The following is a 17,670-nucleotide window of genomic DNA, read 5'->3' on the forward strand; positions in this document are numbered from 1 at the left end:
TATTGCACGCGTACAATTGACAATGGGTGCCCGTATACAATGTATAACCCTTTCATCATGTGCTCTCTCGTTGTGCAGGGATGTGTCAGGGATCTCTCTTATACAGTGGACCATCATCAGCTGCTTGGATGCATCAATAAGTATTATAGCGTGGCAACCTAAGAGCGAAAGAGTTCATTTTCCGCTCAAGAGAGACGAAAGCAAATGCGTTTTTATTCGTGAAATATATATTAATTATCCACGTGTCCCTAGTTCTACACGAACCACATATACTTTTATGGGCTAGTATATAATACGCGCATACGCGAACGCGGAAAGTTAATGTCGGACGTACGCTGGCCGGCTTTGGTGTGGAGTCGTTATATTACACAAAGTCGCGGCATATCGGCCAAGTTTGCGAGTATAGGTACCTATACCACGTGGAGAGCACCGGCATGTGCAGCGTCTATGTAATATGCCCCGCGTTGAAGAGAACGACATATATACATCCGATGAGAATCCCTCCACAACTGTCAACTAAATAAATCTGTACCTTACATCTCTTTCTGGTCACAGAAGCTATCCCACCAATTTGGCTCTCTACATTTTTCAACTTTTTGCTACACGGTAGGCAGTACTCACAAATGTTGCAAGCGAGATATCGTCGTGCGGCATCGACAGCTCGAGAGGCTGTATTTTTTTTTTTTTTTTTTTTTTTTTTCATATAGTAGGCAGTAGGAAAATTTCTCCGATTCGGACGATGCGAAAGGTTACGCTAACGAGGTCTCTGCGCGTCGAAGGAGAAACCGGGAGCGTGTTATCGTGCGGGGAAAATTTATTATTATATACACGCGACAAGTCCCGAGGACACGGTGGATGCGAGCGAGCCGATATCTCCGCGGTGACAGCTTTGCGTGACTATGGAGGGGAAAAAAGTGCGCGGGTGCGATTGGACGTGGTTTCTTGATTATATGAAAAGTAACGTAGCTACGTTGAAAGGAGGCAAAAAAAATGGGTTTTCCAAACGAGTAAAATGTACCTGTTGCGTGGGAAATCGGTAGCGTATGGACGCGAATTGAGAAAGGGAGAAAGATCGAACAAATGTACATCATTAAAGTATACGTATATTATTCCCGGCGGAAGGGGTAATAAAGATGTTAATTTATTTCAGTGGGTTGCCCAACGACATACATGATATTACGACCACGTCATGGCTGAGAGCGAAAAAAGCATCAGCAAAGCACACAACAGGGGGGAACATGGAAAAACCCACCGTGCCTCGTATACAACACGTACACGGTGGTGCTGAAGTTTGTAAGGTCAACGGCAGACCGAAAAAAAAAGAGTTATCAAATGGAGCATGGACCGTAAAAAAAAAAAAAAAAAGTGATACTAGATTGGCCCATTGAAACTTGCACACTCGAGCTCTGCGCTTGCAATATGTAACTTATGCGATTGTAAGCTGCACATCCAACCTACGCCACAACTTTCACAAATATACGTGTAGATGCGTTTGCGTATGGTGTACACAGGTGTATGTATGTATTATGCTCTTGAGAGATACGTACATGCATTTCCATATTCCAATATCGAGCGTATAGGTGACCTTATGTCACATATACGCAACTATGTACGTGATGGACATTAGCCATCCTACATTTCCGGCCGCGTATACATATAATTTGCCACTGTAAATAAAATAGACTAGTATCGCGGTACAGGTGGCAAATACCTCCGTGATTATTAGTGTGGATCAACGATGTGCTCATTATACGGCAAAGGCATGTATACGAAATACACTCTAGCGACAGTGTATATACCTATCATGCAGATGAGCTTCCTGGCTCGTTCGTCTGTATCAAAAACACGCCAAGTAGGTATACCTATAGCGACATGATTTACGGCGCATTAGCGATTGATACGAGGCTGACATGTACTTAAACGCGTGTAGCAAAATCAAAACTTAGCCTTATTAATTTTGCGTTCCCGCAACATACGTATATGCATCATCTAGTACTATATGTCTTGAAATCTCGACAATCGGGGAAAAAGAGTCGTTTAGCCTCACTGGAAAAAAATATTTCCCAACGGGGGATGAAGTCCCGCGACATTAAAATCCCAGACGGCGAGTCTGACCGCGGTGCGAGCGCTCATAAGAGAGTTGGGCTGCAATGTTTTCGGCGAAGGTAAAAATACCCCGAGTATTTTCGGAGAGCCCACGCCGGTACGATATGGTGTGTGTACATGCATGCGGATGGTCCCTCCCGTGCTTTGGCGCATTTTCTGTGTTGGGTGTATGCGCAGCTCTCGCACGGGACACTGCACCGATGAAACTTTGTTCGCCGCGCGCTTTGAATTCCATTTTTAGCCATACACGACTACGTTCAAGTCCTATAGGTGCTGTATGATTTTTCTCCCATTTTCGGATGCCATAAGCGAGTGTTTCCCCTATTATTTCGGCCGTCCTTCGAATTCCTCGGTCGCGGGGGAGGGGACGAGCATTATACGGTGATAATTTACAAGTCTACGTGTACCGCACCGAGTTGGATTTCGGAATGTCACTTTGGTGAGGTTTACGAGTTATTTCGGCCGAGCGAGTGCGACGACAATTTTATCACTCGCGTCTGTCTGTCCCGGTCAATTAAAATCTATAAGTAACAAGTATTTGTCCGCCTCTGGGCGCGGATTGCGCAATCCCGCGGGCTTTTATCGCCAAGTGGTTTTTCTCTCCTGCGATTTGGTCACTCAAGTGGTGCCATTATTACTACTAATCGGTCGACCGGTGATAAGAATTTACTGGGAGTACTTTTTCGCGCGCACTCGTCGGTTTTCTCAAGTGAAAAAAAAGTATTAAATATTGTGCCATATTTTATTAATTTTTTTTTTAACCCTCACAGATTATAATGTTGAACGTCATCCTTGAATCTTTGAATTGATAATCAGTATAGTGAACAATAGCACTCTCGTGAAGTGCGACATTGAGACGATTAGATAATACTTACATTTCAAACCGAGCATTTACAATTACTTTTTGCATCGAAGTATCCAAGAAACTTTCAATCAACGACCCACCGACGCTCGAAAATTTCAGCAGTCCTCGCGCTGTAGGTCCGCACCGATGACAGTCGGAGCCAATAATCCATATGTACCGACTGGCAACGCCATTATCGTTATGGAGACGACAATCGAATCGAATAAAAAGGGAAAAAATCGCTTATCGCTCCAAAAAGGACAAACAATTAAAAAGATCCGCGATGGAAACCACGCGTGTACATATTGTATGTGCAGTATACGTACGTCTCAAAACTAGAGGAGCACCTCTCGGATGATTGGTCGAACGAGCCGGCTCTCCTGTTCCTCTTCGTACACGGAGCTAGTACGAGATACATGTGAAACACCACTCCTGAGGCTCGAACATTTTTTGTACCTATTACCGGGTTGTCGCATTCATCGTCCCTTGCGTACGTATTATCCAGAACTGACCGCGAACACACGGTACAAGTATACAGGGAACACGCCGAGGTACCTTGCCCCACCGAGATTGTATGCGTGAATCGATTAAGAATCTAATATGTATAAAAAAATGTTGGGGAGGGGACAAGGAGTCCAATCGAGTGGACAGCGATGCGAGTTGGCTTGCGGCGAGTCGGCAACTGTCAGGGCTGGGAAGCTGCTCTGCTGTCGCTCGGTCTATCGTTCGTTCGTTCGTATATACCTACCTCCTATACATCCTCTGCGCAGACACAGTAGACCATCATAGCCGATATATACATATTATAACGATGTGGGCAGTCGCGCTCGCTCGCTCACGCGTTTTAAAACTCGACTCGCGCCCACTGACTCTATACTTCTTTTTTTCTAAATTTTATATGCAAGTGCAAGTACACGTACCTCATACTTTTGCTCATTTTTTCTTTTCTCAACTAGTTTTGTGTGTTATTAAATAACAATTGAAAAATGTACACCAAATCTCATAGCTCATTGTGGGTACGAAAAGAATATTAAATTCATCGACAATTGTGCTTTTGCTCTTTTAGTGTTGTTATCTACTCGAGAAAAGAAATCAGTTAAAACAGAAGCTTTAATTTACTTCTGGCGACAATAATTGTCAGAGGTTACGAGTGATACGAGTGACGATTTTATCAAAGATCAGATTCAGACTTGCAAACATGTTCACAGCATATCCATAGCCTTCGACTTGAACAATAGTTTTGTCTGTATACCCACTACTTGGATGGTGTAAACAGCAAATGGATTTTTCAAAATTCTATTTCCCTTGGGTTAATAATTGTTTAAATATTTCGTTGTACATAAATTCATATCAACACACGCCGCGGTGTACTTGAAGATCTCCTCCTCCCACGTACCATATCTCTGTTTCGTTGGACTCGGTACAGCAGTGTATGCATCTATACGTGGTGTCCCCCTGGGAGCGTCTATTATGGATGCGACACAGTATAATAATATATACACACAAATGTGTGCTACCAGCGTAAGTTATATCTCTATATCTTTGCCCCCGCCTATGACTGCACTCTCTCTCTCTGTCTCTCTCTCTATATCTCTTGCACGCTCTTGCATACTGCAGAATTCAACTAAAGAAACTGGTTGGCCCCTTTGCCTTCCTTGCAGTATCTTTACTATGACTTTTTTCCTCTTCTCTCCAACACTGATAGATGACGTTATTTAATTCATGCGAGTTTCGGATAAAAATATTTTATTGCGCTCGTGTTATGAAACGCGCATTGATAATGACGAATAAAATAGGTACTGGTTACGTATACATTCAATTGTGTTATCAGTGCACAGGATGGAAAGGAAAATATTTCCATGGAATACGAGTCTATAAGATGCTAAGATTGCGGGGGCCTGTTAATTATTATAATTAGTCGAGATCTGAAATAAATATGGGTGCTGTTATCGGAGTCGTATCCAACCGACACAAATGCATATATATCTTATCCGGGTCGTAAAACATTACTTTTGCCATTATACTTGCCGATTGATATAATTAGGGGAAGCATTTATGGACACTTTTCTAAAAAAAAAAAAAAAATGAAATACGTATAAAAATCGTTTTACGACTTATCAACGAGTCGCTCGAGAGATTTTATGCGCTACGTAAGATATTTAGGAAACAGTTTATTGCGTCGCGAGTTTGATAACTCGCCGGGACAACGTTGAATTGATTTTATTAACAGCTTCGGGAATTAATATGCCACATTAAATTCAATCAAGTGGAACTGAATCGGTGAAATTTTACTCCAAAGAGAAAATTCCGGAATATCATTTCGCAACAGCTCGTCCGACGAATAATACCCAAGTTCGCGCATAAACCCCACCGGACGCCACGGAACAACATCATTATCGCGCGAAAAGAAGTTGAATGAATTATCGTCACGATAGTGGGGGTATACATTTATGTATACCAGGAAACATCGTAAAGAGACAAAATGAGCTTTAAAACACTGACCAAGCTACTTCACGTGGTGTACATCAAGCACTCGGACTCGTTCTTATCTCGTTGCATGCACAGATTTCTAGAAAAACTAAAATCATATCACCCCATGAGCCAAGTGCTCCATCCGTTGACGCAAATAACAATATTGTCCCGAATTACGAGCTAACAATGTTTCAACTAATCCTAAAGTGGACAATTAGTTTTATCAGACCAAATATACATTCAGGGATTAAGCATATGTGTATGTGCATCGCATGAGAAAGAGACGTATGTAGGTACATATGCGCGCAAAATGCGCTTCATAATTCATCTTTCCTACCGATTTCGTCTTTTTGTTTGCATTGCGTTCCCAAGTGCTCTTTTAACCAATGGACTCGGTGATGGCCACGACGCACATGCTCGTATTATTACATTAGCTTTGTGCGATAATTGGCACATGTGCAAGGAATTAATCACTAATTTTTTTTTTTTTTTTTTTGAGGGGGGATGCAGTTCGAGGTACTGCAGCACATACATAATTTGAAGATATTCGTTGAAAAGTGCAATAGAAAAACCACCGCCAAAACGTATTAAACATGTCGCGCACGCAATGGCACTGATGTGCCATTTTTGGCCCTCCATCTGCAATTAGCAAAATTATACGACGATAAATAATAAATAATAAGTAGCAACTGTACTCAGCGAGAGGCCATTACTCTCGCCGTCTTTTTGTGTTTCTTTTATAAAACTTCGTGGGTGTCGACTCCCATGTTTATAAATATGACTCAAGGCACGGGTTAATATGTTGCCCCGAGATGAGCACTCGTGAGCCGCATATAACACAACACACAAGAAAGAGAGTAGAAAATATACCTACCAACGTAAAGGGACCACTTGTATGTGTCTGTGTGTTTGCGACGAGGGAGCGATTCCAAGCACGTAGCGATTGTCGTTGTAGCAGAGACGCTGCATATTACGAGGCGCAGAAAGTGAGAAGACAAAAAAAAAAAAAAAAAATGAGAGTCGGTCTCGGTGACAATGAGATGAAAGAGCTCTCTTTCTTATTCTCTCGTGGTGGCAGCAATGATTACCATCGTGGTATGTATAAGCCCCGCGCCATATACGGCTCGCATGATTCAATTAGACTTTGCTCTTTTGCCCCGTTATTGTTATTGTCTCTTTAGAATCGTTTTGGTTCTTTTTTCACGTCATCTCCTCACATCCCTTTCTTTCTGTGGTACTGTGTACCCCATTGACCTCACTTGTCTAATAATTATACATATTTTATGCACAGTGTGTATGTAGGCACATAGGCAGGGTTTTTCATTATTGTTCGTCATTGAATGATTGTATAGGTATGGAGGATGATGTTTGTTACATCTAGCTAAGAGACATTTGTTAATTTTATTTGTGCTCAAGGCACTGGTTCATCAATTTAAGATTTTTATGGAAAAAGTACCATATTTCATTTAGGCAGATATTACCATGATGGTACCTTGAACGAGGGACTAGCACTTTTTTCTAATCGTTTCTAACGTTTTAGAAAGAGCCACAGGCTCCGATATGCGCAAATATATTAGTAAACAATTATATCAACTTATGGATGAGACATAAAATGAGGAATCAAGTAAATTTGTCATATCTATACTCTCGATGTTAAAATTCATTGATGCACTTAATATTAATTTAAACTTACGTGTATACTTAAGGTTCTGCAAGGACACTCACCTGAAACAGAAAAAGAGGAAAACTTTTTATTTGTCGGTTCACTTGTTTTTAGTTCGAAAGTGCGGAACTTTAATCCATGTATTCATGACCCACCACCGCGCACTATTTTCTCCTCGGAGGAAAAAAAAAAATGTATTAATCAACCCAATGGTTCTATGAATAAAAATACGGCGACCCACTTATAAACATACAGGCTGAGCGTGCGACATCGCCATTCGCACTCATCCCAATAAACTGGAGGAAGAAGGAAAAAAAACTGGGTCATCGATCGTTATCGCTCATCTCTCATCCAGTACCGGACAAAAAAAAAAAAAAAAAAAGACCAGCTAGTTTGGCCTACTTCGGGGCCCATCGCACCTCGATAGGTACACCTCTTGACCGTGTCTCACACCCACACCAAACAAAACACCTTGTGATCTCCATATACGTACACACAAGTGCTTATACGTACTAAAATTGCGAGCAAGTAAGTACATCGAGGGGCATATTGTACGTACACACCCGGCTTTGCGGTCATTTACTCCCATTGCACCTTCTCCTCCCGCTCTTTGGCGTAGGTACATGCACCTGTTACACAGGGTGCACATTGGTAATACGTATACGTATGCCACGAAATATCGTACCCGCGTGTTTTCCCCTCGCACACGGGGTGTTGGGTTACACTCGTTATTCTACACCGTATATGCACACACGCACACGTGTTGCCTTTACGGTATGGACAGGGAGATTGGCCTTGGCTTTCTCGGGCGTGTGAGCAGACATATAGGGAGTACAGATGCGGCTACCATTTTTTTTGTTCGCGCTTACAATTTTTGTTACTTCTGTACTTAAGTACAGCTACTGCACGCATATACGAACATTACCCTATAGTCTCTCCTGCACTGGTCGCATACATATATGGGCACGTTTCATCGATCGTTCGCGGTTAGAGGTGCTGCAAGAGAATAAGATGAAGACATATTAATATACGTACAAGTATACTTTTTGTAACCCTTCGCGCAAGTGCTGTACGTGTGTATCTGTATTGCTCAGACCGAGAGCTTAATGTCTAATTGAGGGTCGTTGTAGTCTTCATTTGATTATACTATATTATGCTCGTTGAGCCGATAGTGACGTGAAATTTTTTTCGTCTCGTTGAGGACACTTTGTATGAAAATCATTAACTTATACCAAGAAAGTGCAAACAGTACAACTACAAGCAATTAAATTTAAAAATAAATAAAAAGTATTATCGATTTTTTTTTTTTTTTTCTGGAGTACATAATATTAAAATGACATTAAAAGATATTTTTTGATTTGAAATTCCAAAGATAACAATCTTAATTTAACTTTTAAATAAAAATATTTGTCATCATTTTTTTTCAATCACTCTTTTACAGTGACCAACTGTAATGATATATAAATATAGGTTGCTTCGGTTGCTAGATAATCAGTCTCTGAAAATAAGATGATGTTTGTCAGCCAAAAATGTTTGCAACTATTTTGATCCATTTAATATTAATGGTGACATGAAGTATGGCTCTTGATTAATTAAATCGGTTTTCACACCAACTAAACTAGCATCACCAGCTAGGTAATTTTTTAAGCGTATATCTACAAGAGCAAGAAGAAAAATTGAAAAGAACCCCAGTGATGTTTGTGAGAACCCTGCAGCTTTCTAGAATAAAAAAAAAAAAAAAAATGGCCCCATGTACTTATAATTCTTTATTTCTTTCTCCCTTTGTCAACGTATGTTTCATCGCCCATACGTCATCGAATCAATGATTCGTGCACCCACGTGTATATGAGCAATTCTACAAAATAAGTCCTGAAAAATGGTCCACAAAGATTGATAAATTTTTTGTTAAGGTTGACAATAATATGGTGTGTACCTTAATAATAAAAAAATTCAAGATAGACAAGCCATTAGCGCCATTAGAGAGGTAAGTATAAAAAATAAAAGTGACAAGAATAAATAAAATTTAATTTGTAAGTTGCATTTATATCCTCTATTATTTCCAAAAAAATTACTACATCGGACTAAATTTATTTTTGGTTCAGAAATTATTCTCGCATGCGTAAAGGCTCGTGTAAGATAGAAACGATCATCCTAAAGTTATCTTTAGAAAACAATTAAAAAAAAAAAAAAAGGAAAAAAAACTATAAACAAATGAAAATAAATGAATTCAAGTAATAAGAGAAAAATCGATTTCGTTTAGTCGTAACTAATGTACTACTACTGTTCAATTTCTCGACAGTGAGCCGCACACTAGCTCTCGTAGTTTTGTTGTACGAGTATAGGTATACACGTACAAAGCAGTCATAAAACGTAAAAGGGAATAGAAGAAGCGCACCAGTGTGAATGGACGCTCTTGGTACTTCTGACCTTTTCTTTCCCCTGTACACTTGTTTTTTCTTCCAGAACGTCGTTGTCCCCCTTGACATTGGCCTGCGGTGCGTCAGCAGAAAAGGCGAGAAAAGAATGCAAGCCCATATACCAGCGAGCTAGGGAACATGGGGGAAAAAGTCAGGAAGAGGCGGATGGAGAGAGAAAAGGGAAAGACGGACAGATAGACAAGAAGGTCAACTGCACAATGGATATGCGCATCAGCTCTCATCGCATGTGCACTTACTCGCTTTGCGTTACTTCTGTCTCAACGACTTCACGCACGCGGCGACCCGAAGGGAGGACAGACCTAATGCCGGAGAACCGATTTAACTCTGAGCCTCTCTGTTAACGTTTAGAGCGAGTTTGTGTATCATAGTATAAATATACTCGTGTGTATACAGAGGCAGAAACCTTATTGTGAACGAGGGGAACAAGTCGACTTTCACGATTCTCCGTTCCACTGATTATTGCAAATGGTCTGGAAAAAGAAGAATAGAAAGGTAAGGGTCTCCGCGGTCTTCGAGTTTTCAAGGTCGTTTCTCGGAATGTTACGGATGAGGGCATTTTATCCGGATTACCCGATCGTATCGGACGAGCATAATACGATTATCTCGCGTGAATCATCGAAAAAGAAAAACGTGTGTAGGTACGTTGCACACTTACCGCTGCTGATGAGTAACCGAACAAGAGTGACCATTGCACATCGCGCAAACTTTTGCGTCAACGGCATCCATTGATATAACGTTGGCTTGAGCCACGAGGAGTCAATTAGTCGATATATTGTCAGATCGGCACACCGATATTATAGTTTAGGTCCACAAGCGGTTCGTGTTCTAAAGTATACGTGTGTACTTATAATATGAGCGTAGCCCAAAGGGGACAGATCTCTCTTTCGGGAATGTTTTCGAGTATAATATATATTATATGCGCTAGAGCTATTGTACAGGTATATACTCAATTATACAATAGAGAGGGACACATTCCGGCGTATAGATTTACGATAAGAATAATGTAGAGATTCATGAGTTACGACGACGACCGGCAATTTGTCCTGTTTTCCATTTATAGTTGAAGACGACAGCGAGCGGGAGGGAGAAGTCATTTATTTTATCGCACCTGCCGTCGCCGTATATGAATATATACCTACGGACGCGATACGGGATCGGCAGTTCTTGGTTTTCAATTTACACGTTATACAGTCTATTGCAGGTTGCAGTCGAGGGATGACAAAAAAAAATTAAAGGCATATATACGTGGAACAAACAACAATAAGTGATGATATGTGTAAGAGTTCTTCTATATATACCGCACATACGGGCAATTACAAGTCTCTCGTTTCTATATCTCACGAGTAAGCATGTGCGCGGAGGTAAACGCCCAGCTTTAATTGCCGTGGTAAAACCGCTGATATCATCATAATCATTATGATCGTTCGTCCTGTGTAAAAGAATCAGCCGCGCGTTATAATAGACCGCCAAAGTGCACCTGTTTATTTTTTAGCGCACCGCAACCGGAAGAGTACCGATATTAAAGACTCCCGAGCCAAGTTGCAGCGCCAAAGAAAGGCAGCTAATACGATGGATCCAAAGTATCTATACGTGTAGAAAGACTTTGTGCTCTCCATTAGGGGAGGGGGGGGGGCGAATTAGTAAAAACGCTACTGTACAGTTATCAACGGGCCGGGAGCGCCGTCAATGGCTCACTCTTGCATGCCTTACTGTTATTAATCGCATTACTTACACGTGTAGCTTCGAGCTAGCCGTCGTTGAGAGCTTTCATCCTACTTTTATTGTTATTATCAATCGTGCGGAGAAAATTTGTCGGAGCTCCTCTATGGTTTGTGGTTAACTTGATTTTGCTCGTTAAATCGAATGGTCTCGATTTGTTAAAATAACTCTATTATCGCGAATGCGTTTGCTGTCCCGTGTCAATGGTGCTATGTATATTATTTTACTTTTCAACGTATACGTATGCATATATACCTATACCTTCATGATTTACGCGCAAGAATGACGTTTATCGCGGGTCTTAAAATTTATCTCGAAGAACCTTCGTGCAAATAATGAACAAGATACTTACGACAGATAATGACGGCCGCGGGTGCACTCCAGGGATGGACTTTTTCCCATTGGATTGTAACTCGAGGCACTTTAATGATGGACTAACGCGATACATCACCCGTAAGATCGACCATTGAAAGTATAATATACGTAGTGTGTATAATATATTATCGTTCACTTGCTAATTTGCATCGCCGCTCGAAACTAACTGTGTACAGTTACGATGTATAGATCAAATATATGAATATATATATCACGGATTGTCACTTTGAGATTGCGCTAGCGCGCGAGTGTATAGGTATTCCGGGAACTGGTTGGCTTAATTGAAATTTCTAATGGTGGTGTGCGCCACGAGTATACTATCGTTGATTGAAAATTCGATTTCTCGATTATTCTTAACTCGCGGATCTTTATTTTTGAATAGTTGAGAGATATACTTGTACACCGGCTGTTCAGGTGTCTCTTTCTTTTTCTTTTTTTTCTTTTTTTTTTTTTTTTTGATTCAACGAAGGTTGTGCGAAATTTATGGAAAATGTGCTACTTCGATGTGAATTTTAATTGGATCGAAGTACTTTATGTATCGATAACGTGATAAATTTTTTTTTCTTTTTTTTTTTATAGCCCGTGAGTGAATTTATTGCCCGATGTTTAGAAACTGGTGCTGAGAAATGTGCAACTTTTCTTTGAGAAACCGCAAATGGGAAGCAGCAACGATTTCATCGGTAATCCGATCAATCGATGTCGCGCTGTGATTTTATGAGCATAGAAAAAACTATCGAGCGATGTATGCGGTGTTCTCATGTTTCTTAGGGAAAATCACTCGGTGTAACGATAACACGTGCGAATTTTAATAATCAACGCCAAGCGTTGGATAAATGCTACATGAGCACAGTGGATTCGATGAAAAAGCCATCCATCAGATTTATCGATTCATTGACACTTCGATTCCAAGCGGGCGTAAAGTATATACAGTTGCGTATACTGATGGGTACACCATAAAAGTTTAATTTTCAACCGTACGAATATCTCGCTCGGTTGCACGCATGAAGTTGCTGTACAGATAATACGAGCATCATCAGGAAAGTGATAAGATAAGGGGAGTATCTACCGAGAGCAAACCATCGGAGGATCTCCTCCACTCGACGCTTCCTGCTCTCTTTGCGTGCTTCTATAATGCTTACTTCTCCTGCTCGCACTGCCTTTTTATCCCATCTTGTATAGCATACGCCACTGGTAAGAGTTGCGTCAAAAGGTCTCATCAAAATTACTCAAGTTTACTCGACTTTTTGAGAGGCCACGAGGGTACACCTTTATATTTAAAAGCCCTTACTGAATGGTTGCGTGCATTTTGTTTTTTTTTGCAGTTCAATGCTGTCAAACGGAAACTTGCACACCTAATTTTGTAAATTAGGTGACGAGGAAAAAAACAACACATATACACATAGGAATTGCAATTTACTTTGCGATTCTTCATGTCAAAATTAATAAAGTCATGTAACAGAGAAAAAGCGCAATTTTAATAAGAAGCGTTATTACGCTGTTATACGTTAAAAAAAAAAAAAAAAAAGATGTCTTTAGATTACACTTCCTCGTGTCGACGATATAAAAATAATAGACAATGCCACGGCCGTAATTTCACGTCGCGTCTGACAGTAAAAAAAATTCTACCGTGTTCTCTCAAGGATCGACAAATAAGCCGAGAGTCGCACCAAATGCTCGCTTCGTATCGGTTTTCATAAATCTAGACGCTCGTCGTGGGTGTACACCCCCCCCCCCCCAAATGAAGCAATTACGGCGGTCGCGTGAATTTTCACGGAAAACCATCATCTCCATTAGAAAGACTTTAATCAGCTACGGGATTGTCGCAGCCGGGAAATTACATTTATTAAGAAATTCCTTGCAAAGTACATGCACTGCGTTGCTGGAATAATGCATTCGCGTGAAGGCTCCTGGTTATCTTTCTCTATCTACCTATATGTCTGTTCCAAGACCTGCGCGCACAATAAGCACAGGTTCCTACATGTATATATACACACACGTAAGTAAGAGGGATTAAAATAAGCGCATGTACACGTACACCTGTCACGCGTTACGAGATCTATATACCGCAGCGTAGGAGCGAGAGTTCCGTCTTTGTATATGTATATATATACCTGCTCGTCCTTACGGTACACGTTACGAGGAGGAGGACGCGGAGACGTTCACGACACTTAATTAAAGCGAGCTCTCGCGTGACCGGAAACACCGTGCCCTGCGGCCTCGGAAGTGAAGGAGAGACATAATGTAAGAGCAAGTGGAGAAAAAAGGGAGAAAGAGCCACAGGAAGTATACAAGACGGCAATGCTACTTTGCGAGCTCGAGATCCTTTTTTTTTTTTTTTTTCACGCTATGGCAATGGTTGATGTGCGATTAAAAGTGCGCCTTTGATCTCGCGAAGATGTCCTCGAGTTCTAAGTGAGTTGTCGGGAACACTCGTCATTTTGGCGTTTAACTGCAGGCTTATTATGTCGAATGAGCTCTACCAGGTTGTACTAATCCAAGTACCACATGGCCCAAGTGCAAATATGTACACCTGCAGTTCAGCAGTTCTCAACAACATATAGGTATTACGTTATTGCAGATATGTAAACGAAAGGAGGGTATGGCCCATTGATAGCAAACAACAAATACTTTCTTTTATATGAGAAGCAATTTTTTTTTTTTTTCACTCCATTAGCATAGCTAGATACAACTTATTGGTAGAGCCTATGAGATACGGTTGATGCGCGCAAGGTTATACCGAATGATTGCCATATTATATATATACTAGGTCGCGCGTGACTGCTTACTTGTATATTTATCAAATTTCATCGCACGAATAATTCATATAAAGTATAAATCAACGCGTGGCTTAAGAATGAAAAATGCCTCACACGAGTTCCCTAATTCCATCTCGAGGCTTAGCTCACTCGTTTTTGTTGGAGTTGGGGGGGGGAGGTGTGCAGGGGACGCGGATCAAGGAGAAGATGACGAACAGGAAGGCTGACTCGCTGACGACTTACTTTGAATTTTGCATTAATTCGAGCTCGTGTGTTTTGTGGGTATCCATCATTCAATAGATAATACACTCACATAGTCGACGATGAGAGTAGGGAAGCCACTGCACGGATACATTCTCGCAATCACATAAAAATCAGTATAAAAGCTGACTCTTGAAAACATTATAGCATTTTGAAGAATACTTACCTTGACAAAACACTCGAGGATGACGCGCGAGGTCAGGAGAGATTCAAGCAGTTTGGCTAGCGTAAATATGTTTTATTTTTTTTTTTTTTTTTTTTTTTATATTATAGTGCTCTACGTCCGGCTCCTTTTTAATAAGGGCACTACTATGGGCACTTAGCACTTGGGAGAAGGAAGGGAAGAGGGATGGGAGGCCTCCCATCACTGGGAGGGGGGTAGGGGGAATTAGGCAAATTTGCTGCGAGAAGGTCGCCTAAACCCTCCTCGAGGAGCATTGCGTGGTGAAAAAGCACATGTGAAAGACACAGAGGTACTTTGCCCGTAAAAGTCGCACTGGCCGGGAATTGAACCACGGTCTCCCGCGTGCCAATCCACGACCTAGCCGACCGAGCCACCGCGCGCTCTTATATATGTTTTATCCTTAATAGCGAAGCGCAAAAATACCGCGCACTTGTCGCTTACATTTTCTCACAAGTCACGATGAAAAACAAAAAAAAAAACGCTGATCATCGCGCGCCACGAAGGAATGCCATTACCTCGGCGAAAAATCCAAGTTGGCCGAGACGAGCTTTCTGCGGTGGCGCGAAATTTTTCGCTACCCGAGGTATGCGTTTGCCGCGGGTGCAAGTTTTATGTACGAACTTGTTTTAAATACTTATCTTGCAAAAGAGGCGCTCTTTGAAAATATTTAGCCAATCGTATTAGCAAACACCTGGCGTTTCGTTAAGCCGGCCGGGGAAACGGGCTTCGTTTAGCTAATTACCGACGATGCTGCCTGAGGCTTGCACGGCTTTAAAAAAAAAAAAAGGAAAAAAGTTCGCAAATAGTTCTACATGATCCCGCATTAAATGACTACTTAATTTGATTTAAATTCGTTTGCCCTTCAATACGATGAGTTATAAACAAAGGAACGCCTGTTGTGCTTAAAGGGAAAATAAAAGAAAAAAGCTCGAAACACTTGCAAGGTTCGTCTTTGTAATTAGTCTTAGCAACACATATATATATATATTATATACCACGCCGGCCGTGTGCGAGACAAAAGACTCGGGGGCGGGAGCGATGCGTAAGCGCCTCTCCGTACTTACTCCTCAAGGGCCAAAAGTTTCTTTCTCTCCAACACGACGCATTCGTTGGTATATAGGTATACGTGTATTCATACGTAATACGTATAGCTTTTTGTTTTCTTTCTAAATGCAACGCGCAGTTCGGCTTTCGCGAGCAAAAGAGAGAGAGAGGAGATGCTATCGATTCCTCGACCGGCTCTCGGGGCTTATCCGGCGTATCGGGTTCCTCTTGGAGTCAATCGGCAGAGGTATCTCTTTCTCTTGCGCAGAGTGCGGCTCTCGCTCCCGGACTATCAATGACTCTTGGCTGGCTTTGTCGTTTGACAGGTGTTTTTGCCCGATATCCCATGGGACGTGATTGGAAATTTTCATTCGCACGTTCGCGGCTTGATTTTGGCACAAAAGTTGGATTATTGGTAACACCTACTTTTTTTTTTTTTTTTTTCAATTTGGCAATGGAAAAATTGTTTAAATGTATTTGACGTAAGGAAAACGTGTACATACCTGGTGTTTGTTCACGTGAAACGGCCTTGCATTCAACTGTATTCATACTATACATACAAATATAATAATCGCGAAACAATAGCCTTATCATTAGCGAGTACAGCAGAGATTGCGAATACGAGAAGATAAAAGCTTATCTCACGTATACGTCATGCCTATGATGGGCTTTTCGTGTGAGTTAAATATTGTCGAGCTCTACCTAATTGTGTCATTTTAATTTATCCTCTTATTTATATATTTCTTAGTGAAGAATTATATATATTGAAAACTAATCATGTATAATAACACAGAGCGTCGAGCCCCAAAGGGTATAAGTAGCTAGTTATCAAGCGCTACAAATAATTCACTTTTTCATTTGAATATTTATTAGGATGATCGCACATGTAGGTCATCTACATAAATAATAATCTCAATAAGAAAAAAACAAAAAAACCAAGTTCTTACAGCACTTTGTATAAAATCATATACTGGGTTGAAGGTTGATCCGACAAATTGTGTTTAGCAAGCTAATCAACGTCCAACTCGAATTCCGTACTTACTTGTAAAACAACAACTTGTGTGATAGTAAAAAAAAAAAAAAAAAGCATTCTACACAAACATCCAGCTGTACTATGAAAAAAAATCATCAATCATTCACGAGGCGTCTATGAGCTTATGAAACTCGCTTATCCCATTAATCAAGGCCCATCGTTTGGACAGAAAAAAAAATTCGCTAGCTAGGAGCAAACACTTAGAAAGGGAGAGAGAGGAAGCCGGACGGCGAATCGACCGAGTTTTCTCGCTTCCGAGCTCCCTTCGTTCCTACCTATATACTTTGCTGTCAAACTTACATATACATCAGTAGTGGCAGGCTCTCACAGAGATGCATGGAGCTGTGCGCTGATAGCAGACGCACAATGACGAGGGGGATGATACGGTTGAAGGGGGATGGAGGGGCCAAAAAGGTCTGATGCTGGGAGGGTGAAAGAGACCGGGTAGACACGCGCATGTGTATCAGATGCTGCTGCTAGAAAAGCGAGGGGCTATGCTGGGTATTGAGGTAGACGGAGAACGTGGTTTTTGTGCCGCCTTTCGTTTGAGTTTTCTGCTTTTCTCATTTTTTTTTTTTTTTTGTTTCATTTTAAGCGAAAAATATGCGCCGTTTTGATGAAAGCAGCTTGAAAACCCGCGAGTCTCGACTCTGCTACTTAGTAGTTGAAAGGAAATGTGGTATCTTTTTTATTATTTCAGGTCGTATTTTACCAGTGTATGATTATTAGATACTTTTCACATTTTTACATTTAGCCAATGAGATTTATTTTTCAA

The 17,670-nt window shown here is 41.1% G+C and overlaps 1 protein-coding gene across 1 annotated transcript in view; it reads right to left on the bottom strand.

The window, feature by feature from the left end:
• Positions 1-17,670, bottom strand: part of Fak (protein tyrosine kinase 2 Fak) — a 61,066-nt gene that overhangs the window by 42,078 nt on the left and 1,318 nt on the right. The window lies entirely within an intron of this gene.

Source organism: Copidosoma floridanum, unplaced genomic scaffold, assembly GCF_036245765.1.
Source record: "Copidosoma floridanum isolate Cflo_tuat_1 unplaced genomic scaffold, Cflo_Japanese_pri ptg000013l, whole genome shotgun sequence".
Classification (NCBI taxonomy): Eukaryota; Metazoa; Arthropoda; class Insecta; order Hymenoptera; family Encyrtidae; genus Copidosoma; species Copidosoma floridanum.